This window comes from Zophobas morio, unplaced genomic scaffold (genome assembly GCF_036711695.1).
Source record: "Zophobas morio isolate AGI-343-1 ecotype UQ-CSIRO unplaced genomic scaffold, CSIRO_AGI_Zmor_V1 ptg000458c, whole genome shotgun sequence".
Classification (NCBI taxonomy): Eukaryota; Metazoa; Arthropoda; class Insecta; order Coleoptera; family Tenebrionidae; genus Zophobas; species Zophobas morio.
This window is the reverse complement of record NW_026972561.1, coordinates 10,001-17,500: the sequence shown is the minus strand read 5'-3', so window position 1 is coordinate 17,500 and position 7,500 is coordinate 10,001. Positions and strand designations below refer to the sequence as shown.

The following is a 7,500-nucleotide window of genomic DNA, read 5'->3' as shown; positions in this document are numbered from 1 at the left end:
GACTTCATTTTGAGAAGATTTTACAAAAAGTTTTTATTTTAATTTAAGGAACGCGCGGATTAACGGCGGTGATTGCAAGTACAGTAATTGTGAAGCCTAATGTCTCGTTGTCTAATTCGTGGCGCCCGTAAATGGATTAACGAGATTCCCACTGTCCCTAGGGACGTCAATTGGGAAAAATTCAAGTCGGAGTTGGAAAAGGAAGCTGATGTGGTAGGTATAGGAAATTTTGGGAGATTAACGGGTAGGGAACAACTGGGAAGTTTGAATCGCTGGATCTGCATTGCCATGGACAAAGCGACGAGGAGGTTTGTCAAAGCCAAAGGGAAGAAAGCAGCCTGGTGGACTGAGGAACTGAAATTGTTAAAAAGTCGCGTTGCAAAGGCACGCAAAAAATGGCAATTGTCACGAAAGGAGTTGGGTAGTGTGGAGGGGAATAGGTTCTATAGTTCGGAGTACCAGGGCTTGCTTAAAGGTTACAAGAAGGCTTTGAAGGAGGCGAAGGTGTCGTGGTGGAGGAGATTTGTTGGAACCGTTGGCAATGCAGATCCATGGGGAGCGGTGTATAAGCTTTGCAGGAGAGAGAGGAGCGAAGGGCTGGTAGGAGTATGGGATGGGGATAGAAAAACAGTAACTTGGGGAGAAACGGTTGAGGTGTTGTTAGACGAGTTTTTCCCGGTTGACGTCCCGGTGAATTATGGGTTGTATGAAAGGGAGGAAAGCACTGTGGAGAGAGTAAGTTTTGGAGAGATTGAAAGGAGTGTGGGGTGCATGAGAAAGAGGAAATCAGCGGGAATGGATGGAATAACGCCTGAGATGGTGGATGTTGTGTGGAAGGTGGTACCGGAGTATGTGATGGAATTGTTTAATGCGTGTTTGAGAGAAGGATGGGTGCCGGAGGAGTGGAAGGTTGCGCGTCTGGTCATACTCTTAAAAGGCATTGATAAGGACAGGTCCTTGAAGAGGTCGTACAGACCTATCTGCCTTTTAAGTGTTATGGGGAAAGTGTTTGAGAGAGTGTTAGTGGAGCGATTGGGAAAGGTATTGGAAGGGAAATTGTCGAGTGCCCAGTTTGGATTTGTGAAAGGAGTGGGGATACAGGATGCATGGATGAGAGTGAGACAGGTTGTGGAGGAGTCCAGAAAGAAGTATGTGATGGGAGTGTTTGTGGATTTTAAGGGTGCATTCGATAATTTGAGCTGGAGTGAGGTGTTGAATAAGTTGGTGGAAGTTGGGTGCAAGGAGATTAAATGTTGGGTGAGCTATTTCAAGGATCGGAGAGTGTGTGTGGTAGGAGAGGCTGACGAGATTGAAAGGAAGGTAAGTAAGGGATGCCCACAGGGATCTATCTGTGGGCCGGCGGTGTGGAACTTGATGATGAATGGATTGCTGAATGAGATTGAAAGGAAAGGTATAAAGTGTGTAGCGTATGCGGATGATTTGTTATGTTTGATTGAGACGGACAGCAGGAGAGAAATTGAGAGTGAGGGGACGGATTTGATGGAGATGGTGGCTGCATGGGGGAATGGAGTGGGTGTGGAGTTGTCTAAGGAGAAAACGGTAATGATGTTGTTGAAAGGGTTTTTGTCTGATAATAGGCCGGCGAATGTAAGGGTGATGGGTGAGAGTGTGAAGTATGTGAAGGAGGTGAAATATTTGGGAATTAGGGTGAGTGAACGCATGAATTTTAGGCCGCATGTTGAGAGTTTGGGTAGTAGGGTGATTGACATAATGGGGAAGTTGAAGAGGGTGTTGAGGAAGGAGTGGGGTTTGAAGAGAGGTGCGATAAGGGTAATTTATAAGGGGTTGGTTGTGGCGTGTGCTTCGTTCGGTGTGGCAGTGTGGTATGATGTGTTGCGGTTTGGGTATGCGAGAGAATTGGTGAATAGATGTCAGAGGTGTGCGGTGTATGCGAGTATGGTGTTGTGTAGAACTGTGAGCACGGATGCGATGCAAGTGTTAATGGGTGAGTTGCCGTGGGATTTGGAGTTTGTTAGGAGAGGCGTGATGTTTAGGGAAAAGAGAGGAATGAATTCAGGAGATTTGGAGTGGTTGAAAACAGGGACCAGCGTGAATGAAGACTTAGGGAGAATGGAGGTATTGGAGGCGAAAGTATGGGAGGTTTGGCAGAGAAGATGGGAGTTGAGTGAGAAGGGAAGGGTGACGTATGATTTTGTTCCGAATGTGAGGTTTGTTAAGGAGAATGAATGGTTTCAGCCGGGAATGTTTGGGTTGTTTCTGCTGACTGGTCACGGTAGTATGAACGAGTTCCTGTATAAGAGAGGTTTGAGTGAAACGGACAAATGTAGGTGTGGATGTGTAGAGAGTGTCCGGCATATTTTGTTTGAGTGTAGGTTATACAATGAGGAGAGAGGGAGTTGTGTATGGGCGGAATGGATGGACGAAGGAGAGAGACGGTTAGAGAGATTGTTGAGGTCGAAAGAGGTATATGACGGACTGATGGAGTTTGCAAGGAGAGTGTTTGAGAAAAGGAGAATAGGAGTGAGTGAAGGTGAGTGAAATTGGTGTAGAGGGTGAGGGAGATAATACAGTGAGGATCCTAAGGTGGGGTGAAGTCAGTGCCGGTGAAGTATGGAAATACATGTACCGGCACTGTAATATAATAAAGGAGGGAGTGTCCCTAGGTTTTCTTGAAAAAATCGAAATTTATGGTGTTACTTAAATTCAGTTTGAAGCATTAAAAAACATGAATGGCACAATTCGTTTTAAAAAATCAGCTACAGCTATTTCAATTCTCCCTCGTTTTTATTAAAAAAAACTTCTCGAAAGTTATTTCGACATATATAATAAATTTCATTTTACAACATTTTATATATACGTCGATCGTCTTTTATAAAGTAAGGCGTTCTTCCGTACTTAAAATTTTTAAAAAGTGCATGTACGGCGTTCGTCTTTTATAAAGTAAGGCGTTTCTCCGGACTTGGAAATTTTTTTAAAAGTACATGTACGGCGTTCGTCGTTTATGAAGTACGGCGTTGGTTGTTTATAAAGTACGGCGTTTGAAATTTATGAAGTACGGCGTTCGGAATTTATGAAGTACGGCGTCCCGTACCGGGTACGTATTTTAAAATTAACTAAATCGCTATAATAAAAATTCTAACTTACCTCGATTACGTAACACAATGCGGCCGTATTTTTTTTCTTGCGAAAATCCGTGGAAAAATGTTCAAACCGCTCTTTACGAAGAGCCATCACACCGACAGAGCGCACCTCGGACGGGGAGAGGTGTGTCTCGCGCCCCTGCTCGCGTACCACTGTCGCCGCTTCGCAGCGTTTGGCTCCGATCGACGTCAAGCGCGCTATTATAGGTAGCGGAGTGATGTTGTGGCGTGTGAGGTGTTCTCTCGAGATACCGACCAACGACTGCATCCTCTCGCTCGCGTTACCACGGACTGTCTGCGAGTCTTATCCAATACTTTTAAAAGGAATTCGGATTTATGACGAAATGAATTTCGCAGCACGTTCCGGCCGTTCTTCGGTGTCTCTAAGACTGTGCGTTTTTACGTATTCTCTAAAAATGATAGCAGACGCTAACCGCATTGGTTTCTCTCTGTAATAAATAATGTTCAACAACGACATTATTATGTTATTCAGACCGACCCGACAAAAAGAGACGACGATACGTTCACCTTTTTAGAACGAAACGTTGCGATTACTTTTGGTGGTCGTGCCTTTAATGATTATAAGAGCGAACCTTGTATGTGTGTGTGTCTTGTTGATAATTTTGAGAATGTAGTTATCGCACCCGTCGAAAATGACCCGAAGTAGACTTGGCTCTCGGAGCGTTTGCGCCTAGAATTTCATGGAATCCTTGAGTTCCTTCATTGGGTTCGAGCTTGCCTCGAAAGACGGTCCAGCACAGCGAGATCGCGGATGCGGCGGACGTTCCATCGTCGGCGGTCCTTATGCGATCAACCTTACATTGTTGTAAACGGTGGCGTACGTTCGAATTTCACGATTCGTCGTTCGTTGCATCGAACAGCTATTAAATTTGCGTCAACTCCCTACATTCCGAGCGAGAATATATAATATACTCGTAACGTGTGCAGATTCTGTAAAGAATTCGGCACGTCTCACCGTCGCATTCTATCTAGCGAAGAGTGAGGAGAATGTTTGAACTTTTAAACCGGCGCAGGAGGTTTCCTCGCGAAACTTTTCGACCGGTATCGTTATGTATGATATTTTTCGTATATAAAACAACGAAAGAGAGAGTTAAGCGTGGCGTTACGTTCCTACGCGTTCGTTTCGCGAACACGCACTCGCGCTTTCGACGAAAGTGTAGTTTTCAGTTTCGGAGTATCCGAACGAGAACGCAGTTCCCTGGTTGATCCTGCCAGTAGTCATATGCTTGTCTCAAAGATTAAGCCATGCATGTCTCAGTACAAGCCGAATTAAGGTGAAACCGCGAAAGGCTCATTAAATCAGTTATGGTTCCTTAGATCGTACCCACATTTACTTGGATAACTGTGGTAATTCTAGAGCTAATACATGCAAACAGAGCCCCGACCGGAAACGGAAGGGGCGCTTTTATTAGATCAAAACCAATCGGTGGCGGTCTCCGTCATCGTACAACTTGGTGACTCTGAATAACTTTACGCTGATCGCACGGTCTCGCACCGGCGACGCATCTTTCAAATGTCTGCCTTATCAACTGTCGATGGTAGGTTCTGCGCCTACCATGGTTGTAACGGGTAACGGGGAATCAGGGTTCGATTCCGGAGAGGGAGCCTGAGAAACGGCTACCACATCCAAGGAAGGCAGCAGGCGCGCAAATTACCCACTCCCGGCACGGGGAGGTAGTGACGAAAAATAACGATACGGGACTCATCCGAGGCCCCGTAATCGGAATGAGTACACTCTAAACCCTTTAACGAGGATCAATTGGAGGGCAAGTCTGGTGCCAGCAGCCGCGGTAATTCCAGCTCCAATAGCGTATATTAAAGTTGTTGCGGTTAAAAAGCTCGTAGTCGAATCTGTGTCCCGCGCCGCCGGTTCATCGTTCGCGGTGTTAACTGGCGTGCCGCGGGACGTCCTGCCGGTGGGCTTAGCTCGAGAGGGCGGCCCAACTCAATCCCGCCGCGGTGCTCTTCATTGAGTGTCGAGGTGGGCCGGCACGTTTACTTTGAACAAATTAGAGTGCTTAAAGCAGGCTAAAACTTCGCCTGAATACTGTGTGCATGGAATAATGGAATAGGACCTCGGTTCTATTTTGTTGGTTTTCGGAACCCCGAGGTAATGATTAATAGGAACGGATGGGGGCATTCGTATTGCGACGTTAGAGGTGAAATTCTTGGATCGTCGCAAGACGGACAGAAGCGAAAGCATTTGCCAAAAACGCTTTCATTGATCAAGAACGAAAGTTAGAGGTTCGAAGGCGATCAGATACCGCCCTAGTTCTAACCATAAACGATGCCAGCTAGCGATCCGCCGACGTTCTTTCGATGACTCGGCGGGCAGCTTCCGGGAAACCAAAGCTTTTGGGTTCCGGGGGAAGTATGGTTGCAAAGCTGAAACTTAAAGGAATTGACGGAAGGGCACCACCAGGAGTGGAGCCTGCGGCTTAATTTGACTCAACACGGGAAACCTCACCAGGCCCGGACACCGGAAGGATTGACAGATTGAGAGCTCTTTCTTGATTCGGTGGGTGGTGGTGCATGGCCGTTCTTAGTTGGTGGAGCGATTTGTCTGGTTAATTCCGATAACGAACGAGACTCTAGCCTGCTAAATAGGCGTATTTCGACATCCCAAAGGCCCGCCGGTCTCGGGTTCGCCCGTTGGCCGTGCGCGGTTTTTACTGTCGGCGTACAAACAATTCTTCTTAGAGGGACAGGCGGCTTCTAGCCGCACGAGATTGAGCAATAACAGGTCTGTGATGCCCTTAGATGTTCTGGGCCGCACGCGCGCTACACTGAAGGAATCAGCGTGTCCTCCCTGGCCGAGCGGCCCGGGTAACCCGCTGAACCTCCTTCGTGCTAGGGATTGGGGCTTGCAATTGTTCCCCATGAACGAGGAATTCCCAGTAAGCGCGAGTCATAAGCTCGCGTTGATTACGTCCCTGCCCTTTGTACACACCGCCCGTCGCTACTACCGATTGAATGATTTAGTGAGGTCTTCGGACCGGTACGCGGTGGCGTTTCGGCGTCGCCGATGTCGCTGGGAAGATGACCAAACTTGATCATTTAGAGGAAGTAAAAGTCGTAACAAGGTTTCCGTAGGTGAACCTGCGGAAGGATCATTAACGTGTCTCGAACACACGCACTGTCTTTACACAGACACACACACCATCGTCTGATCGTGTTGTTGTTGTCGTGCGAAGTATGTCGCGTCCGTGGACGACGTACACGCTCGATCTAACATCTAAAGACGTCTGCGGCGTAGACGACGGCACGTCCAGCCTTTAGCGGTGCCGTCGCGCGTTTCCGAAGCGCGTTCTCTTCTCTTCTCTCGTCCCACGTGGGGATCGGTGCGAAAGAGGAAACGCGTCTAAGAGACGGCGTCACGCGACGTCCTCGAACTATTGAATCGTCCAGAGTCGGATTAGGCGTCATGCCGATGCGAACTCGCGGCGCCGGTCCTTTACGCGCGTTCGTCGTGCGATCGGGCAGACGGCATTTCGGGCACCTTGATCCGCTAAAGAACCTCAAAGAGTTCGATTCGGATCGCAGGTTTCGTAAGTACGTGCGGGGCGTTTCGTGCGCCTTTGCTCGTCTTCGTTACCGTGGGTTTTAAATGATTTTCGCCCGGCCGACGGGTTCGGCTCGATGCCGCCGTTCTCGTCGAGACGATTCGAAACGTCGTTCGAGACGCTCCTAGGAAGCGCCGTTTGACGAAATCACACCTAGTTTGTTTGGTTAAGTGATCGTTGTGCGGTTGAGCTTCTGCTTTAGAAAAGGAGATCAAGTCTTGCGACTAACAAAAAAAAAAGAGAGAGAGGAAAAGATGGAATTAGTAAGACGACACGTCGTTCGAAAGTTTCTCTTTTCTTTTTTTTTCTTTTTTTATCTTAATAAACAATCGAAACCGAGAGAATTTCGACGCAGAACGTTCCAGGCCGTCGCGAGGCGAGCCGGAGAGAACGTGCGTCTTAATGTATATTCTAAAAGATTACCCTGAACGGTGGATCACTTGGCTCGTGGGTCGATGAAGAACGCAGCTAATTGCGCGTCAACTTGTGAACTGCAGGACACATGAACATCGACATTTCGAACGCACATTGCGGTCCTCGGATAAACTGTTCCCGGACCACTCCTGGCTGAGGGTCGTGTCAATTTCAAAGACTGCTCGGTTCGCCTCGTTTGAGAAAGCGTGGCGTTCGTCGGAGCGAGTTGGATGTTTTTTAGACGCGTGCCGTTGGAGGTCGATGTCGAGACGACTTACGTAACGTTCGTTCGTTTCGAGTACGATCCGGCGTACGCGACATCCGGAGACGCGATAGCGGCCCGTCGGGGTGACGTGTCGGACTTTCTTTTCGAAGGAGTT

General features: G+C 48.0%; 2 non-coding genes across 2 annotated transcripts; both read left to right on the top strand.

Moving 5' to 3' along the window:
* The first annotated feature begins 4,338 nt into the window (after positions 1-4,338).
* On the top strand, positions 4,339-6,259 carry LOC135120963 (small subunit ribosomal RNA). Its single transcript, XR_010278807.1, has one exon. It is a non-coding gene; the product is annotated as a small subunit ribosomal RNA (ribosomal RNA).
* Positions 6,260-7,126: 867 nt separating this feature from the next.
* LOC135120959 (5.8S ribosomal RNA) lies at positions 7,127-7,283 on the top strand. The gene has a single exon (XR_010278804.1). It is a non-coding gene; the product is annotated as a 5.8S ribosomal RNA (ribosomal RNA).
* The last annotated feature ends 217 nt before the right edge of the window (positions 7,284-7,500 follow it).